The 19,167-nt window shown below is 44.8% G+C and overlaps 2 non-coding genes and 1 pseudogene across 2 annotated transcripts; 2 read left to right on the top strand and 1 right to left on the bottom strand.

The window, feature by feature from the left end:
- The first annotated feature begins 5,975 nt into the window (after positions 1-5,975).
- trnaa-agc (transfer RNA alanine (anticodon AGC)) lies at positions 5,976-6,048 on the top strand. Its single transcript has one exon. It is a non-coding gene; the product is annotated as a tRNA-Ala (tRNA).
- Positions 6,049-7,897: 1,849 nt separating this feature from the next.
- LOC114430260 (coiled-coil domain-containing protein 39-like) lies at positions 7,898-12,099 on the bottom strand (annotated as a pseudogene).
- A 6,778-nt stretch (positions 12,100-18,877) lies between these two features.
- trnaq-uug (transfer RNA glutamine (anticodon UUG)) lies at positions 18,878-18,949 on the top strand. The gene has a single exon. It is a non-coding gene; the product is annotated as a tRNA-Gln (tRNA).
- Positions 18,950-19,167: the final 218 nt, after the last annotated feature.

The following is a 19,167-nucleotide window of genomic DNA, read 5'->3' as shown; positions in this document are numbered from 1 at the left end:
AAAGTGCACATCATTAACGTCAGAGCATAACATTCCCACATGCTGTATTATACTGCAGTTTACTGAGTCTTTGCGTTCTGCTAATTAGCATTTCACTGTCGAAATTGACATTGTCACTAATATAATTTGTATATCAGATAAAGTACACTGTGTATTATACAGTATAGCAGGGGTGTCCAAACTACGGCCCGCGGTCGGATTTTCTATGGCCTGCGGCTTCTGTCTTAAAATGTGTTATTTTTGGCCCGCCAGCCAAACAGAGTAAATCACACAAAATCAACAGGCAATTCTTGTTTTTGTTTTTAACTCATTGTGTAATGTTTGCATCATGATTCTCTGAGCAGAACATGATCACTCCCTCTCTGTCTGCATCGTGGTGCGTCACGCGGTGCTGCAGGGCTTGGTTGTTGGTCACAGCTACGCAGAGGGCCTCGGAAGGTGCACAACACCGGTTCAGCACTTCGACACAATTCACCACAAGATTAAACATGCTTCTGCATACAGACTGCTATCAGAGAGTGTCTGTACAAGTTCTCCAAAACTACGGAGCCCCTCTGTGACATGGTAAAAAAGAAATAAATTGTGGCCACGAATTATGTATAACGTGCGCACCAAATATTGTTATTATTGGTTGTGTCGTGACCTTCCCTGGTCACCCCGGATTGTCACAGTCCGTCTTCTGTGATCAGAACATTGAGTGAAAGACAATACCCTGGGTTTTGTAGTTTCACCTTTTGCAAAAGGGATAACACAGTGAACACAGGCCTTTCAGTCTGCTTCACTCCCGTCCATAAGTGTTCTGCCCTTCCCTGGACACAGGCTCGTTTTATTGAAAGTTGAGGTACATTTGCATAACAGATAAACAGTTTGTCAAGACCCTCGTTGGTATTCCCATATTGGGACATGTTGCCCTTTTATCTCCACCTACTAATTATAATAATTGGTCTAACATATTTCTGTGAAACACTCTGTGTCACTCCTATGTTGGATGATTTACCTTATGTCCGTGGCTCCTAGTGCTTCGGCCTTCACCTCATCAAAGGGTTCCTCCCTAACTCTTTGTAAGAGTTATAGATGTGTTTTTCTCTAAGTGTAAGCTTATATAATCAAATACATATGTGGTCTGTATCATGTCATTGCGTAAATAACCTTGTATACTTCACAGTTGTAGTATAGTAGCCCTATTAGAATTCATGGACGGGCTGCATGGGAGCGTGCTGCCCGGCCAGAGAACAGCCTCCCCATGTAGCAATGAGCGTCCCTCTCTGGGGAATGTGCCGGAGTACTGGGGGGCTTCAGGAGCACAGGGGAGAGGAGCGGAGCATCCCTCGCAAAGCCATCAAACTTCTCTAATGGCTCTAGCATCGCTCCCTGCTGCCCGGTGCGGGCAGGAGCGGGCAGCAGGGAGCGATGCTGGAGCCATTAGAGAAGTTAAAGCGACATGATGGAGAGGAAGAGGGATGCTCGTTGCTCCCTGCTGCACGGGGAGGCTGCGTCCTGGCCCTTTTTACCGGCAGCTGGATAAAAGCAACTCTCCAGAAATGCGAACATTTGTAAACCATGAATTAGTTTGTGCCGTGTGAGCAGACTGTCTGTTATAAACTGTGATGTTTTATTGGAGCAGCAGAGCAGTCATTACGTTTTTACGTCTCGTTGCCATGCACTGCAAACCTGTGTAAACATTAAATTACAGACCCTTTGAGATCGGCACTAAATGACTCCCACCTGGTCTACCTGACATTTTACTGATGTCTGCTGCTCCTAAACCAGACCTGCCACATATGATCAGATCTCACCTGCACAGCAGAGTCAATAACTTGCCTGTTGCTCTGTTATCACAACCACACAGTTTCTGAAAGTTTTAAATTTATGCTGTAAATTCAGATAACATTTTCTGATCTGCTCCACCTCAGCAGCACCACCCAGCACTGATGAATGCATCAAGCGGACCTTCTGTTGCTCCAGTAGTGGAAGATGGAGCTGGCAGCCATGTACATGATCCTGGCAAAACAATCCAGAATGAACTGATAGAGTCCATCAGTTCTAAAATAATAGAACACATGATGACAGAGATCAAAATATGCAAATATGTCTCCATCATTTTAGACTGCACCCCTGATCTTGTTGTGGATCGTCATGTTTATTCTGTTCCCTCATCATTTGTTATGATTTTTCTGTTATTAGTCTTCCTCCTCCTCTGATCCCTCTTTCCTCCCTGTTGTCCTCAGTGTTGCTGTGTCCCCCTTGTCTTATTCTGTAGTCCTGTCTTCCCTGTATGTCTCCCTGTTTTTACCTCCTCCTGACTACCAGCTCCTCCCTAATTGTGTTCATCTGTGTCGTCTCTCCTCTATTTAAGCCCTGTGCTTCCCCTTTGTCTTTGTCAGTTCTTCCCATGTGAATCCCTGCTCATCTCCCCTTGTGGTTACCTGCCTTCCACCGTCTCGTCGTCCTCCTTTTTCCTCCGTGTTTCTTCATCCTTTCTTCATCATCATGTTTATTGGTACATTTGTCTTTTGCATTTTTGACTGGCACTGTTTTTCAGTAGCCCTCCTTTTGTTCTCCCGCTCCTCTGGTCATTGTTGTAGTTTAGCTTTAAATAAAGCTCCCTTTTGTTGAACTTTATTTTTTGTCTGCGCCTGGGTCCTGTTGAAAACCTACACCTCACATAACAGATCTGAGTCATAAGGAGCAGCTCTCGGTCCGGACAGTGTCACAAGAAGACGTTCCTCAGGTAAAGGAGCATTTCTTGTTCTTTCTTGTGGCAGAGCAGTCAACAGGAGAACACTTGTCATCTCTAGGCCTATATTGCATATGTTCAGTATGTATTTCTTTAATTCTAAGTATTTTGAATGTGAACTTGCTTTATTAAAATGAAAGAATGTCTAAGACAAAGCTATTAAGTTTCTTATGAGTATACAGTATAGTAATACATTGAGGTGGGTTCAATAAATAAAGACGGAGACCAGACTGCAGCTGACTGGGTACTTTACTTAGAGACGAGAGCAAAACAAAACCCACAGGAACAGACCAACATTTCCTTTTAATGACCACAAGGGGGAGTATGCTCTTCTAACCTATTCTCAATACACTACACTCCTTCCCTTAAAACTTTAACCCCTAGTAACCATAAAACCAGAAAGACTCAAAATACTGAAATGTCCATACCTACTATTAAACTACTACTACTATTACCTACTATAAACAAAGTTTACCTTGTATTAATTTAAAAGAAAATCCTCTCTGAAAATAATTGTTTTTAGCTGCTCACAACCACAATGTCCAACCACAAACACCAATAATACAGTTTCTTGTTCCTTAAAGGTTCAGGCTTTTAGGTGCAACCCGCAACTGCTCAGGATATCGGCGGCCAGGTGTTTGTGTGGTGGCTGGGCCAGCCACTGGCTCTGCTGGTTCCACTGTCGTATTTCCATACTGAGCTGGGGATTCTGAACAGGGCTTAGAGCTGAGTCTTACAGGAGAGGTGGTAGACTGAGAGACTGAGCCGGTACTGGATCAGAAATCTGACTATTTTTGCGAAAGGCAAGACTTTTGCAATCAATTGCCTTTCAAGTACATTTAAATCGCACAGTTCAGGGGGCTACGTCTAAATGATTTGCCACTGTGAGAGACGGCATATTTCCTCGGTAGAGGTGCCGGTCACAAGTGTGGCAGATCCACTCCAACATTCTATGTTGTGGAGTGCCACAAGGGGCCAAACACTCACCGCCACATACATGAACATATGTTCCAGTCAAGCAAGCCTCTACCACACAATTTGGGGGCAGCAGTGGCTCAGTGGTAGAGCAGGGTTGTCCAATAACCTGAAGGTCGGTGGTTTGACCCCAGCTTCTACCTGTGTGTCCTTACCCGCATTGCCTCCAGTGCACTCACTGGTATATGGATGCGTATGAATCGGCAGTGGTCGGAGAGGCCATAGGCGCACTTTGCCAGCCACATCTCTGTCAGTCTCCCCCAGGGGAGACCACTGGTAGCTCACCACTGCCACTGTATGAATGTGGTGTGAATGAATAATGCATCTCAATGTAAGCGCTTTGAGTGCCCAACAGCAGAAAACGCACAAAGTGCGCAGTGGTGCCAAAAAGCTATGTGTAAATGAATAATAATAATGCATTGGTCTTATATTGCTTTTCTGCTCTGTCTTTTTATTAGTTACATTTTTTGTAGTCCTTTATGAGTGCTGCTCTGTGGTTTTTTGACATGTATAGTCATTTGTGATGTCTGCTCACAGATGTCAGTGTGGTCGTTCAGGAGTTTGTTCCGGTGATGCTGTACTTGAAGCTTTTTTGGGTAGAGTCGACGCTTTCAAAAGAAACAGGCACAAACTCCCAGCATGAGGACCACGGCCTTCAAACAGCTTGTCCAAGTGTTTGATCAAGTCAGTTAAGTGAGCGAAAGTAAGCATTACCGCCATTCCTCCTGGTTGGGGCAAGCCTGCTGCACTTCTGGAGTGTGGATCGAACACTCCATAACGTCCCGATCTGTCTCGAAATACCGCGACGAACTGGGGGGACACGACGAGCAAAGCATGGCTGACATCTACCGACAGACACTGAAGACCCGAGGCAAGAGGCAAATACCAAGCTTCCCTTCGAGTGCTGTGGGGGTCTCCCTCCAGGTTTCCTACACTGATCTCAGCCATGTGGACGTTGTACTGATTTGTGTCCATCTGAACCTGCTGGGGCAACTCCTCTACGGTGAGGTGATCGCTCCGAAACTTACCTTATGTCAGAAGGTTTGTTTTGACTTCAACATAGACAGAGTCACCGCGCTGTTGAAGCACAAACCTTCACTGTGGTAGGCCAGGAACAACAGAGCATTACAGGCACAATGATGATTTCGGGAAAACGGACTGTACCTGTAATCGCCCTGGCTGTGAGTCGCTCTCACAGAACAAATCTGTTTACCAGGACCTGTCACAGTCTGTGGTGGTGTGTGTAATTCCTCATGCAGCTTTTGGAAAAAATGTGAGGAGGAACTCTCATTACTACTACTGTAGGCAAGTTAACAGCTTGATTCAAAACACAACATTAAACCTAAGTTGAGAGGACCACTAACAGAACAATGTATAAATGAATGAATAATATGTATGAAAAAAAGTTCACATCTTTCTCGTTGTTTTAGGTCTGTTTTCCAGTGCACTTATTCTTTGTGATACATGTAACTCAATACTGTATTATGACTCAATATAAAGGAAATTTAAAAGATGTATTAAACTGAGGAGAATTTCATGACTGTAATTGAGTGGAAGATGCAAAATACATACACCTGCAGTTGGAGAATGGGAGCAGGAGGGTGCAGCATCCATTCTCTGCAACTGTGTTGAAAATGGCTGACATGGAACGACAAGAGAAAATGGAGGGCACCACAGTGTGATTGACAGAAGTCCAGGATCATAGGAACTCTACAGTAAAATACTTCAATGAACTGCCACTGTTGTCATGATGATAAAACACAGCAGCACCAGGCTCCAACAGATGCTTCTATCACACTGCAAAGACAATCGCACCATAATCACATCTTTCACACAGTGCAGCCAAACAGACCAACAAGTACAGCTCCCACTGTGCTAACATGTTAACACACACAGGGCTCTAGACTAACTTGTTGCACTGGTGCGCCTAACTTTTTTTCTTAGGTGCTGATGTATTTCTTTTCTTTTATTAAAAGAAATACATCAGTCTGTGCGGAATGCAAACATTCATTCCACACAGACTGATGTATTTCTTTTAATTCTGATGATTATCAGAGAGGTTGAGGCTGGCTGTTCACAGAGCTCTGTCCAAGCACATTAACAGAGAGGGAAGGGGAGTACAAGCAAGAGGGAGTACAAAGTGTTGAACAGGGACTCGAACCCTGGACCCTCAGATTAAAAGTCTGATGCTTCCAATTCGTCACTAGTACACTTCATGTAGTGCAGTGAGTCCTGATTGGCTTGCGATTGACCCTTTATACAAGGGGGATTAGCTCAAATGGTAGAGCGCTCGCTTAGCATGCGAGAGGTAGCGGGATCGATGCCCGCATCCTCCAGCCTGCATTTTAGGAGGGAGGGTGTAGCTGGATGGATGAGGATGGATGGATAATGTAGTGGACTTCCACCCAGCAGATCAAGTCCCAGAGGTTACAGCATCATTTATTAGCTGAGTTTCCCCTCAGGGAAGCTGCTGTTTACAAGCTGTTTACAGAGAGAAGCAAGAAAACAACAGTCAGCATCATCGTCCATAAAAACACATGACAATAACATGTGAGACACAGAGTTTATGATTAGTGCTCCCCCTGCTGGTTAGGACATATGATGACATTTTAAATGTACCAGTCAAAAGTCACTCAGTGGTTTGTCTTTGTTTTTATGACTTTCTACATTGTAGATTCATCCTGAAGACATCAGAGCTATGAAGGAACACATGTGGAATGATGTAGTGAACAAACAGTGTTAAACCAAGCAGAATATGTTTGATGTTTGACATTCTTCCAAGCAGCCAGCTTTTGCTTTGATGACAGCTTTGCACACTCTTTGCATTCTCTCAATCTGAACTGAACCACCAATGCTGTGCAATGCTGACATCTAGTGGTGGAATCGCAGGCTGCAGCCTCCTCATTCCAAAATCAATCCCTCCTCCACATAAAGTCGGACTCTCTCACACTCTGCGGTGTGCAGTGCGGCCTTTGCAGTGCAGACTTTGCAGTGTACCCTTTGCAGTGCACCCTTTGCAGTGCAGACTTTGCAGTGCGCAGTGCGGACTTTGCAGTGCACCCTTTGCAGTGTGGACTTTGCAGTGTACCCTTTGCAGTGCGCAGTGCAGACTTTGCAGTGCGCAGTGCGGACTTTGCAGTGCACCCTTTGCAGTGTGGACTTTGCAGTGTACCCTTTGCAGTGCGCAGTGCGGACTTTGCAGTGCAGCCTTTGCAGTGCGCAGGCTGCACTGGTCCGCACTGCAAAGTCCGCACTGCACAAGCCGATATTTTGTGGCCCCCCACTTTACATCAAAGTTTAGTGTTAGTGCGGCCCGCACATTTTTCTCACACGCACTTATTTACTGAGTCCGCACTGCGCACTGCAAAGTCCGCACTGCACACTGCAAAGGCGGCACTGGTCCGCACTGCACACTGCAAAGGCGGCACTGGTCCGCACTGCACACTGCAAAGGCCGCACTGCGCACTGCAAAGTCCGCACTGCAAAGGGTGCACTGCACATGCAAAATCCGCACTGCGCACTTCAAAGTCCGCACTGCGCACTGCAAAGTCCGCACTGCACACTGCAAAGGCTGCACTGGTCCGCACTGCACACTGCAAAGGCCGCACTGCGCACTGCAAAGTCCGCACTGCAAAGGGTGCACTGCACATGCAAAGTCCGCACTGCACATGCAAAGGCCGCACTGCACACTGCAAAGGCTGCACTGGTCCGCACTGCAAAGTCCGCACTGCACAAGCCGATATTTTGTGGCCCCCCACTTGACATCAAAGTTTAGTGTTAGTGCGGCCCGCACATTTTTCTCACACGCACTTATTTACTGAGTCCGCACTGCGCACTGCAAAGTCCGCACTGCACACTGCAAAGGCTGCACTGCACATGCAAAGTCCGCACTGCACATGCAAAGTCCGCACTGCGCACTTCAAAGTCCGCACTGCGCACTGCAAAGTCCGCACTGCAAAGGCTGCACTGGTCCGCACTGCAAAGGCCGCACTGCACACTGCAAAGGCTGCACTGGTCCGCACTGCGCACTGCAAAGTCCGATTCGTTATACTCTGTTTATAGTCGTATTCATCTTGTGCATTTTTATCACCAACACCTTGCAGCTGTGGAGCTGACTGACTGTTAAAGGTGAACTGTTATCAGTGTAGTATTCTAGTGTGACCCATTTCAGGGTAAGTCTGACCTGGAAGTGGTCGAGCTGCGGGCAGAGTTTGTCCTGAAGCTCCGCTGGGTGGAAGGAGTTGAAGGAGGAGGTGGAAGAGACACATTGGCCTGTGAGGGGTAATAGAGAGGAGCATTAAAGGGTACGCTGCTGTGGCTGCATTAGTCCTGCTGTTTGAGCTGTTCTGCACCTGCAGGAAGTATTTCTCCAGCGCCGGTCTGACGTCTGGGTTTTTCTCCATGGCCTCATTCAGCATCTTGTCAATAACCTTGTTAAATTCCTTCAACTCTGTCACTTTAATGTCCTTCTCTTCAAAAGTCTCACTCTTGGTGTTTTTTGCTGAGCGGATCTGTTTGGTCAGCTTGGAGCACTGGAAAACAGCAGGACATTACAGAATTAAACAGGTGGTGTTCTGTATACACACACAACACCCCCTGTGTTTACTGCCGCGTCATGAAATGAGCGGTTGATTTTAAACCTGTTTTGTGGCTCTGTCGAGTTTCCCCTTCTGAAATGTGATGTCTTTGTTCAGTTTCTCCAGGAGTGTCTGATTTATTCTCATCTTTTCTCCCTCCTCTTGGTCCTCTTGTCCTGGAAACAGACACACACCCATGAATACACTAAAGCTGAACATGCACATACACAGAGATTCATACGAGATCAATGTCAGGCAGATAGTTTAAACAAGTTTATTTTTGGTCTAAAGCTTTCACAGGGGCGCTACATAATACACCCTCTGTATTCCCTGTAGTATTGTGCAGTGATGGCTGCACAAAAGAGATGCATCTTTAGGCCACATGGTCTGTGGGCGACTTCTACAAAGGAGGGATCTGTGTGCTCCATGGGTGCTGGACTAAGTGTGTAAATGATTGATTCTCTAACTTGGCCCAAAGCATATCCATCACTGTGTTGCGGTGATAATACACTGACTTCCAACAAAAAAACAGTAATTTAACTATTACTGCCTGCTGAATGTTGACCATTATGCTAATAATATATGAGCTAACAAAGTATTTGCATGGTTAAGATCCAGTTAATCCAGAATCAGTCTGAATGTAACCTGAGCCGTCGAAGACTAATTGCTTCGTTCTCAGTGATCTGCTCTACACTGGCTATAAACAACAATAACCTGCATGTCCTGTTGGAGCTCCTGGATCGTTTGTTATCCTTCAGCTTCACTTCAGCAGCTTTCAGCTGCTCCTCCAGTTTCAACTTCTCCTGATAGTCCGGACCTAAAACGAAAACAAATTACATTGTGGCCAATTAAAGCTGCCACCATCATTTAACAATCAATCAATCAACAAGTATACAGTTGAAGAGGGCTGTGGCTGGTTTACATACTGGATTCTTCAGCTTTGTTGAAAGATTTGCGGTATACAGAGTTAGAGTTGCTGAACAGCTGGTTGGTGTTTTCCAGAGCTCTCTTTTCCTGCTCCAGCTTGTGGATTTTAGCATCCAGCTCATCACCCTTCTGCTTAAGTTCCCCTTTCTCTTGTGCAACCTGGTGAAAAGCACACACAGATGATGCAAAAGTCTGGAACCATGGTGTGTGCTTCAGTAGACTATGTGTGAAGAGCTCCGACCTTAGTGATGTAGTAAGCCTGTGACTGCTCCCCCTCCGCCTCAGGACCTGCCTTGGTCAGGGTCACAACCTCAAAATGTTTCTTAATGGTTTCAGTCTTGGACAGTTTCTCATTGAGTTCAGCACTGAGACACAATGATTGACATTGAGTGATGTGACAAACCTTTGAGAACTGAGTGATTTGTTTTTTTTTTACCTGAGTCTCTGCCTCTCCTGTTCACCGAGCTTCAGCTGCTGGCTGAGCATTTCTTTGTACACCTTGATCTCATCCTCCCTCTCTGTCATAGCTTTCTGCAGGTTCAGCTTCCTCTTCTCCAAAGACAGCACGCCGTCTGCCTTGTTGTACAGCAGATCCCTCATACGCTCCACCTCTAGCTTCATAAACTTGTGCTCCACCATGCTGTCCTGATAGGGAACCCATGAGTTTAAAATCACAGTGCATACAGCCTTTCTGTCAGGTCCATTCTTAGCTTTGAGGAAAATCTACTTCAACCTTCAGTTTCTCCTCCAGCGCAGCATTGTGGATCTTGGCTTCCTTCAGTCTAAAATACACAGAAACATAAAACAGACATTGTGTAGTACATTACCACAGCTCCAGTCAATACACACACAGAGCCCTGCTGTGATACACTGACTTGTCATTGTAGTCCTGGATGTCCTTCTTCATCGTGGATATGTGGGACGTCAGCATCTTCACATCAGAGGTTGTTCTCTCTAGGTTGCCTTTGCAGCTTTTCAGCTGCAGGACACACGAGAGTCAGTTCACTTATAATAATATCAATATGAAGGCAGTTTATTATTAGTCCACATTCAGCACCTCATCCTGCAGCCTGCCACAGTCACTCTCCTGCTCCTTCAGCTCCTGCTGCAGTTTTACTGCCTGTTTGTTGGCCACCGCTGACTTCCTCTCGGTTTCTTTCCTGTTGTTCCTCTGGATCTCCATCAGGTGCTTCTTCTCTGCAATGGCGGCCCTGTTTTCCCTCAGCTTCTGGTTGACTTTTGCAAGTTGCTGCAATAATAATTTAAAAGAAAAGACTCCTGTGTGAATTCACTCTAGAATGAATGACCAGTAGATGTTTAATGTCCCATGCTTTACCAGTGCACACTGCTGCATCTCAGCATCTTGTTGCTTCATGTACTTGATAGTGTTTTCCCACAGGTGGGTAAGCTGCTGTGTCTCCAGGTGAGCCTGCTGCAGATTCTCTGTCACCTTATCCAATGCAAGCTGGTACGACAGCAGAGGGATTTTAATGGGAAACCACAACTGGCTACACATACTGTTAGTAATAACACCATGGATGTGCTGTGTTTTTACACATTACCTGGGCTAATTTTGTCTCAGTCTTCTCTTTATCGAGTGCTTTGAGCTTTTCATTGGCCTCCACAGACTTCTTCTCTATCGCCAGAATGAGCGACTGCACCAGGGGAGGTTAGACAGCTGTTAGCTGATGATAACTCAAAGCTGTAAGTGCTGCAGAAGAGAGATGTTTTCATCTCTTTACCTTGATCCTCTGCTCATCTTGCTGAGCGTATTTGTTGATGGCCATCGTGTCCTCATATTTGCCTGCTGACTCCTCCAAAATGCAATCCATTGTCTGCTGGTCCCAGTTCATCTGCTGCCTGAACTCCTCCAGCTTCTGTTTGGCCTTGAAAATGTTGTTCTGGGGATACAGATACATGTTATTGTGGCATCACAATCTATAGCTACTTCTCTTTTCTATTTTTTATTTATGAAAGGCTCGGACCTCCAGCGTGTTTTTCCTCTCTCCTAAGGAGCTTCTTAGCCGTGTCCTGAGTCAGACGGCTAGTTTCTCTCTCCGCGAGGGCTGTCAGGTGTTTCTCTAACTCTATCTCTCTCTCCTTTGCCTCACACAGAGCCTAGACAACACAAATAACACACACTGCATAACCCACCACAAAACAAACATATCACAACTCATAGATACTGACCTCAGTGTTTTCCAGCTCTTCTTTAATATTCTTTAGGTAATTGGCGATGTTCTTCTTTTGTTCCTTGTTTTTCTCCAGTTTGTCTTCCAGTTGTGTCCGCTCTATCTCTTTTCTACAAATCTGTTGACATCATCATGACACAGCACACAGTGAATCAAAATTCAGATACCGAAAACCGATGTGCAATAACATTAAGAAAACACAATCTAAAGTGTAAAGTGAGGACCTTTTGTCCATACATACATATCTGACACTTAACAAGAAAAAAAGATTCAAATGTTACATTTTATTTGGAAATTTCAGCTGCTCTTAAATATTTAAAATAATGAATTGAACAGTGACCCTGGTGTCACTGCAGGAGGACCGTGTGCACAACCTGCACTCAGTCAAAACAAACCTCATCAACGGTTTGTGTTACAACATTATTCTTCAGTGAGTAATTTTAAACGACCCACATGATGACACCCAAAAACAAACAGAGAAAAGGAAGCTAAACACGTCTGTGCCATTAAACATGTTAATAATAAGTTTCCTCACCTCCTCCAGTAAGGCTTTGTTTTCAGCGTTGAGCTCGGGGACAGCATAACGGCTACCCCACCCCACTTCAGCCAAAACTGGGTCGAGAACTTCAGACATAGATTCCATTTTAACACCGCGCCTGACAAATGCTATGGAAAGCAACAACGCAGTAATTCTCAGCAATATCTCTTGACTCCGGCTTTATACAGCGTCTCTCTGCCGGTTGCTAGGGCTCAGGTCTGTTGTCAGTCGCCCCTAGCAAACCCCCCGTTCGGCATGTCGCCACAAGGAGGCAGCGCGAGACCAGAAGTAATGCTTCCGGTCAGCTTGGAAAATACATTTAAGAAGTAATTTCATAGTGTGTCATATAACTTTGTTTTCTGCAGTTCAGGCTGTGGCAGATGAGATCAGTTGTTTTTCTGCTCTCTGGAGCTCCGGTTGGTACGAGATGGTCATAAATTCAGACTAAGGACAGCAGCACCTCTGACCTGATAAAAGCCAGATTCTAAAGGAATGTGTTTTTCTCCTGAGTGCCCCATGTTATGGTCATCCCTAGATCGGACTCACAACCTATGAGTATTGAATTATTGAATGAGTACTATCAGTACTTTATCAGTATTTAAAATACTTTTTATTTAACTGTGTTCATTATACAAGGTCCAAACTCATTTTAAGATGATATGTATGTACAAAATGTACTGATGCGTACAAAAATATATGGAAGTGTGATGCGGTGCACCTAAATTTTGTGCCGGTGCACCTAAGAAAAAAAGTTAGGCGCACCAGTGCAACCAGTGCAAAAAGTTAGTCTAGAGCCCTGTCCTCCCCGCCGTCAAAGTCAGGCACCTCCACCTCCACCTCTGCCGGCACCGCCACACCCCCATTGGATGACGGCTGAGGCTGTAAAAGAAACATTAGATCAGAGCCTGGCATTTTCCTGCCGGTGACAGTGAAATTCTTGCTGGGGAACAATTTGTCTCAGTGGCTGAAGCAGAGGGTTGGCTCTTCAGGAGGCATGGCTCCACCTCCACCGGTGCCTGCACAGCCTCCAGATGTGCTAACTCTGCCTCCTGCTGCACCTGATCCCACCACCCCTCCTCTACCATATAATCTTCACCAGAGCTGGATGATGACTGAGGCTGTAAAAGAAACATTAGATCAGAGCCTGGCATTTTCCTGCTGGTGAAATTCTTGCTGGGGAACAACTTGCCTCAGTGGCTGGAGCAGAGGGTTTCTTCTTTTCCAGCCCCCTGCAGCTTTCTCTGTAGAGAGAGAAGATGAAGTGCATTGTATGTGAATACAATTTACGTAGAAGTGAAGCCATACTGTTACCCTTCACTCACCTCCAGCTGTGCCAGCTTCTCCCGAAGAGCCCGGTTTTTGGCCGCCAGCTCCCTGCAATTGGTGCAGGCCGTCCCCACTGGCACTGCACACAGCCAAGGGCTATATGGCCTGTGGCCAGACCATTGACCAGGGTGCACTCCTGTGTGTTCTGTATGTGGTGGGCCTTCATTAGGTGCCTGGAGGCGTACCAGAAGGTCCCACCACATACAGGACATGTAAGCATCTGCTTAGGCTTTGTCATCTGAAAGAAAAAGGGGTTCAAGATTGATTCAGCATTAATATATCATATATCTCTGGTTCTACTTGATGCCTGTTGACATCAAAGAAAAACTGGGACTTTTTCTGCTACAGAAAAGTTTTTCAGCTGTAATTTTACAGCTACAGATCCTGCAGAATCAAATCACTGAAGCTGTATAAAAGTACATGCATCAACACTGGTAATATGAGCTGTTTTGACCTGCACAGGGATCTATGCTAAGCTATTAGCATGAAGAAGAACCTAGCTTAACTTACAGTTGCTGGAGCTCTCTCAGAGTGGTCTGCTCTCTCCCTCTGTCTGCAGCAGAATGAACTGCTGCACTGTCTTTCCCTCCACCTGGCCCCTCCCTCTCCCCCGGCCAGATGTCCTGCCTGTCCCCTTTGAGAGGGGGGCCTGTCTGCACTGTGGGACTCTCTGTCCTCTGGGTCCTACAGAGACCCTGTAGGGATCCAAACATGATTTCCAGCACTAACTCAGCAATTCTGTGGCACACCTCAGGCCTCCTTCCAATGAAGAAACATTCTCTTCTTCTAGGAATGTCAGGCTGATATTTGACTAGGTTGTTCAACTCCCACCACTGAGTGACAAAATGTTTGTTCCAGCTCATTAGCCACTTGCTAAAGCTAAGTAGCTAACTGAGTGGCACACATGTCCAGGGCCCAGAGCTAATGTTCTGAGCCAATTTTAGAGGTTTGGCCATTCTGTGTCTGAATGGCACAGGCTTGAATGTGGAAAAGCCAAACCTGATTTACCGTATTTCCAGCAATTTCTCAGCAATACTTTGACACACAGGCACCAAATTCACAGGACTCAATCGCAGGAAGGCCTTATACATGTGTGCCAAGTTTGAAGGATTTTTTTAGGCCTGAATATCACCTAACTTGCTGCTGATGAGTCTGTGGTTGCCAGTGCCATTTTGTTTGCTGTTGTGTGCTGGGGCAGCAGACTGAAAGCAGTGGACACAAACAGACTCAATAAACTGATCAGAAGGACATGATGGTCTGCTGTGGGTCATGTCTTTGTTCTGCACATGTACAGCTAACATCTCCAGTGTTACACAAACACATCATGTGCTGCTTGACTTGTTCCATTCATGGTAGGAAAGCATGTGGAAGTCACACATGTCAAATCTGTGCTATAGTCTCCCTTCATTCAGCCCATATGAAGACAAAGAGTCTGCAGGTCCAGGAAGTTATAATTAACTATCATTAAATAACAAGAACTTATGATGCAGCCAGCACATTTATACCATGAAGACCCCTTTAAAAGAATAAACCTCAAAAACTGGTGTTTTCATCTGCCAAAAAGTGACTGTGGCCCCACAGTGAGTCCAGGGGCTTATTTCTGCCTCAAAAGGACTTGATTTCACTCTGGTCTGTGATATTTAACAGATTATTGTTTAATCCAGGAACACTTCAGACCCGTGCTGTAGGTGGACTGACTTGCAGCCACCCTTTGAAATATCTTAGAAATAAAGGTGAGGTTGGAGATCACAGCAGTTCAGAAGCCTGTGGTACTTAATCTGTTGCCAGAGACAGGTTGATCTGGCCACACTTGTGTGAAATCAGCCTGTCTAGTGTAGGGTGAAAGAATTGATTCTGCAGTGTGTGTTCAGATATAGAGGAGTGTGCCCCTAACATGAAGTATTCATGTTTAAATGTGTTTATCACTTAATAATGTGATTTTCATAAGTGTTTATGTGTTAGGAAGTTTTATAGAAAATCAAAGTAATTCGAGGATACTGAATGTATTAAGAAGTAATTTCATAGTGTGTCATATAACTTTGTTTTCTGCAGTTCAGGCTGTGGCAGATGAGATCAGTTGTTTTTCTGCTCTCTGGAGCTCCGCTTGGTACGAGATGGTCATAAATTCAGACTAAGGACAGCAGCACCTCTGACCTGATAAAAGCCAGATTCTATTCTATTCTAATGTCAGTATTGGAATGGCAATGTAATTTACATCCTTTATCCACTGTACTGTAGGCTATGTAGATTTAATGATATATATTCTGAAAAAATAGATGGAATTTGACACAGTTTGTTTCAGTGTGCTGGGTGTAATACTTTATCATGTGCTGCTTTTAGGTGGAGAAGGTGTCCAAAGCTTACGGGTCGTTGTGCATGTGGGTCATAGCTATGGATCTTTACTCCAAAGAAAAAGAAAACGTGGTTAAAGCACAGGTCAGTCATAAAGAGTGCAGTTTATTATTACTGATACACATGCACATTTGCAATATTTCTTCACAGTCTGCTGTCTGTTCCTTTGTCACTTTGGCTATTCATCTGCCATGCACCGCTCTGTGTGACTGGTCTGCATACTCTTCTCCCGCTACCCTTACCTACGCAGGCAGAGCTGGATACAACCAAGAAAACACTAAGGGAAAAGCAACAACAACTTAAGGAGATGGAGGATCAGATGACGGACCTACAGGACCAGTTGGACAGCAGCATAAATGAGAAGGAAGATTTGGGTGAGGGCCATGTTTTAATGCTGTTACGTTGATATGATAAACCATACCTGGATGCAGTTCTAAAATCAGTTGATGCTTTAAAAATAGAACTTGTCTAAACTCTGTTCATTAAAATGTCTTTTTTCCTTCCTCATAGTTAGCAAAATGGCTCTGACACAGGCTCGACTGGACAGAGCAGGGAAACTGACTTCTGCTCTGGGGGACAGCAGATACGCTGGGGAAAAAATGTTGCAAATCTTGAGCAGGACATCAACAGTGTTGTGGGAAATGCATGCATTGCAGCTGCCTGCATTGCCTACTATGGAGCCTTCACTTCCCACCATAGACAGCTGGTAGGTACAGTGTGATGGGATGGTTTAAAACCTTTAGGGCCTCTGTGATAAAGTGTGCAGCTGGTATGGCCAATGTGAGCCTGGTCTAGAGTTTTTTTTTTTAGAAACATATTGTGAAAAAGCAGTAACAGCTAATACCATATACCCTGTTTACTCTTGTTCCCCAGTGGATTAAGCAGTGTCAGAAGCTAAACATACCCATTAGTTCCCCCTTGAGCCTGATCGACTTTCTGAGTGATCCATATGACATCCTCCAGTGGAACACTGAAGGGTTGCCCTGTGACACTGTATCTACAGAGAATGCAATCCTGGTAACCAAAGACCGTCGCTGGCCTCTTATGATCGACCCACAGGATCAGGTGGCGTAAATTAATTCAGAGGACATATGTATTCTATGAAAATAGAACCTCCTTTCAGACACAGTCAGAGACAAAGTCACAGACTGGCCCCCGCCCCAGCATACCTAACGCAACAATACCAAGCTTCCCTTCATACAGTAGAAAGGACACCAACCAGCTCGTTCAGCATTGCAAATTTGCACTAAATTAAGATATTTTCACTGCTTCTTTATTGTGTTTCCATGTCTGATCATGTTTCCTTGAATGCTGTAGGTAATACACTTGGCATCAGCAAGTGTGCACCAGAGACAGTTAGGTCACTAAGGAGTCTTGGAATTCACATTCAACAAACCTTTGCTCACAAAATCCCAAACGGCTATCAACTATAATAGGTATTTATGTGCTTTCCAAGAAGCACACATTTGGAATAAAAACAGTATCGCACACAAGAACCTTTGTGAATCCTTCTGCCATTGAAGCTACATATTGGGCAGTATAATGAACGCCTGCCATCAAACCATGTTTCTGCAGACATTAAATCACCTGCCAGCTACACCTGTGTGCAATGCCCTTTTGTTCAACACCAGCCAGGAGAGCAGAAGGACCCTGTGAATGCAAGGGTTTACTCCAGTGTTTATTCAAACCAGGGGTTGCATGGTGACTGTAACGGCCGAATAAGTCTGAGGAGCGTTTTTGTTAGACAGAAAAAACAAAGGCACTGATGATGCAGAGTGACATGACAGTTAAATCTTCATAAATTAATGAGTGTTTCATTAGAATTGTAGTGTGTGTGATCCTGGCTTCGATTGATGTAAAATGTGTCTTTTGGCATGTACATTTTTTTCTGTTTTCCAGAAATGTATTAAAGTTACAATCATCAATTTCACTGTGACTGAGTCTGGCCTGGAGGACCAACTGCTCAGGTAGACACAAGACAGATATTGAATTCTGACCAAACTTTAAGACTCACATTCACAACCTTACCCTTTTCCTTCTCTTTTCCCCCCTTTCCTCTCCTTTCTCTACCTCCAAAACCCTTAAATTACAACCCTGCAACTTGTTTCTCTCTTTAAAGTGATGTGGTGCATCTTGAGAGTCCACATCTTGAGGAACAGAGCAATAAGCTGATTGTTCGCATCAACGCTGACCGCAATCAGCTGAAAGATATCAAGGACCGCATTGTTGAGCTTCTCTCTAACTCTAAGGGGAATATACTTGACAATGAGGAGCTCGTTCAGACTCTCCAGGAGTCAAAGGTGGGGATCTGGCAGAGATCATACCTGTCATCATTTTCAACTTTCTGATCGTTTTCCTAATTGTAATTGAAACTTTTTGTTGTTCTTGTTCTAGTTGTCGTGCTCCTCTTTCACTTCTTTTGTCTGTTTTTTCTCCACTATCTCCAGGTGACATCAGAGGCCATAAAGCATCACCTGAAGGAGGCAGAGGGGGACTCCTTCCTTGTGTATCTTGGGGAGTCCATACAGGCGTGGAGTGGCTTCCCCAGGATACAGTCGGAAGTAGCGCTTGCGGTTGATGATTTGGTCTCAGTTCTAGAATGATTGCTGCTGGGAGTTTGAGCAGACAGCTGTTTACAGGGTCTAAGTTGGAATAAAGATTAATCCTGTAAATGCAAACATCCAATCTACTGAAGTTCAAAGATGTGGGCTCGTCCGGGATTTGAAAACAGGACCTGTGAGGAACTGGAACCACTTCTTCATCTGAACCATGGGGATGCCAATTTATAACACCTGAAACCACCTCCACTGTCTGCACACACAGGAAGTTCACCCTGAATCAATGCTCTCTGTTTCAGTTAACCTGTCTGCACAGAATTATTCTCTGTAACAACATGTAGAGCCCGGATAGCTCAGGCTAATTTTCATATCTGTCCAATGAGAGACAATTATCAGAGGAGAGGTTCTGCTTCTCAGGAGGGTCACACCCTAATACAAGACCACTTCCTGTTATGCAACAAATAAACTTTATGATTCAATGTTGGGCTAATGCCACAGCCACAAAAAGACATTTCTCCCAGCTGCTAGACAGCAAGCCTTATCTAGACATGGAAGACAGTCTCCTCATGGAGGACAGTGATATGCAAAGTGTTCAATCTTTGTTGACACAAAGAAATCTTTGCACGTATCTTTACCAATGTCAAACTGCTGACAGTCGGCCGGGTAGAGGAGGAGAAGAAGACCCATGAGAAGCAGGTTCCATGGTGTAATGGTTAGCACTCTGGACTTTGACTCCAGCGATCTGAGTTCAAATCTCAGTGGAACCTTTAGTTTAGTTTGGACAGTAATACTGGTGTCCTTTCTACTTTCTCTAAAAATTCAGGGCTCATTTTGCAGATTTCCAGTCAGCATGTTGTAACTGAATAACAGAGTGTATCAGAAGGAGAAGTTACATAAAGATATAATTTAAATCTCTCTCCTAAATGACACCTTAATCTGGGATTAATAATGAGTATAAAAGTAGCTGAAGACATAATTTATTAAA

Source organism: Parambassis ranga, unplaced genomic scaffold, assembly GCF_900634625.1.
Source record: "Parambassis ranga unplaced genomic scaffold, fParRan2.1 scaffold_22_arrow_ctg1, whole genome shotgun sequence".
NCBI classification, from domain to species: Eukaryota; Metazoa; Chordata; class Actinopteri; family Ambassidae; genus Parambassis; species Parambassis ranga.
The sequence above is the reverse complement of the archived record's forward strand: the minus strand, read 5'-3'. Positions and strand labels throughout refer to the sequence as shown.